This window comes from Myotis lucifugus, unplaced genomic scaffold, assembly GCF_000147115.1.
Source record: "Myotis lucifugus unplaced genomic scaffold, Myoluc2.0 scaffold_624, whole genome shotgun sequence".
NCBI classification, from domain to species: domain Eukaryota; kingdom Metazoa; phylum Chordata; class Mammalia; order Chiroptera; family Vespertilionidae; genus Myotis; species Myotis lucifugus.
Genome location: NW_005871672.1, coordinates 403746 through 405410, shown reverse-complemented (window position 1 = coordinate 405410; position 1665 = coordinate 403746).

The following is a 1665-nucleotide window of genomic DNA, read 5'->3' as shown; positions in this document are numbered from 1 at the left end:
AGGCCAGGCTGCTCCAAGGTCTAGCCGGCCGCTTAGGTTTCCACCAGCATCTTAGGCACACAGGGGGCTCAGTGCTCCCTACAGGAACGGCTCCAGGGAAGGCACTTTAAATACCAGCTTAACCAAGCCTTGCTCGGCTAATTAATTAAAACACACCAGTATTTCTCTGATTTTCTCATCTAAGTGGGGGAGTTGCTGGTGGTGATAAATTTTTTTCCAAAGTTAAAAAGTCTCTTCTCTCAAGTTTTACAAAGAAACCATTGCATTTATATGACTACTAGAGGCCGGGTGTGTGAAAATTCATGCACTGGGGGAGGGGGGAGGTCCCTCAGCCCGGGGCCAGCACAGTCCAGGAGTCCTCAGGGAATGTCCTACTGACGGCTTAGGAGAGGGCCTAAGTGCAGTCTGGCCTCCCTCTGCAGGAGGTGAGGACAGGGGATCAGGAGACGGCACTGCCCCCATCACCCCACTGTTGCTGCCTGGTCTCCCTCTGCAGGAGACGACCGGATAGGCCAATCCGGGGATGGTACCCGCCCCCCCCATTGCCCCTCCACCGCCGCTGGGCACCATGCCCCCCATCACCGTTCCCTCCCTCTGCCCACTGGCATGAGCCTTGGCTGGCCTGATGATGCCTGCTCCCAGGCCCCACCCCCCGCCAACTGATCATTCCTCGGTTCGGTCGATTTGCATATTACGCTTTTATTATATAGGATAGATATAGTTATGGATTCTGATATAGCTGTAGCTGTTTTAAATTGTCCAATTTAAATTGTTTATATTATATTTTTGTATAATTCATTACAGAATCATCAGATTGTTTCGAAAACTAGGACTTCAGGAAATTTTCCATTGGACTTGAGGCGATCTGTTTCTTGGGGTGACTGAGAATGATGGCACCCCAGAAACAAGGGCACTCACCCACAGCTGGGAAAGGCTGTTTTGTTGTGAAAAAAACACACCCAAAACAACCAAACCATTTGTGTACATAAATACACATGTATTCACACACACACACACACACACACAGACACACACACCGTGGACGCTGGACAGCCCGGCAGGGAGGTCCTTCCCATTTTGTGGGTAAACTCACCATCTGATTTTTGAGGAGCATCCGGACCCCAGCTGAAAGCTAACCTACCAGTCAGAGACCTCCGCCCTCCTGCCGGGTCAGTGCATGTCATAGCAAGGGGTTGAGCAGCCTTAGTATATCATTAGCATATTATGCTTTGATTGGTTGGACGACCGGACACTTAGCATATTAGGCTTTTATTATATAGGATAGTTTCTATGCTGTATTTTACATCCCTGTGACTATTTTTACAACTGGCAATTTATACTTCTTAATTCCTTTTACATTTTTACCCAATCCCCTCTCATCAGGCAACCATCATCAATTTGTTCTTTGTATCTGAGTTTGTTTCTATGTTGTTTATTCATCTTATTCATTAAAATTTATTTTTTTTTTAGCAAAGCATAAGCAAATATTCCTCAATCCTGCTGATTTTGCATACATCCACAAGGAATCACCATGACACATCATCTGTGAATACAGGTGGCCATATTTGTAACCCCCAGATATTTTACCCCAAAATTGATCAAATGAAGTTGAAATGGCTGCTGTCAGTGCATAAACTAAATCGATCTTCAACAGTCACAGGATTC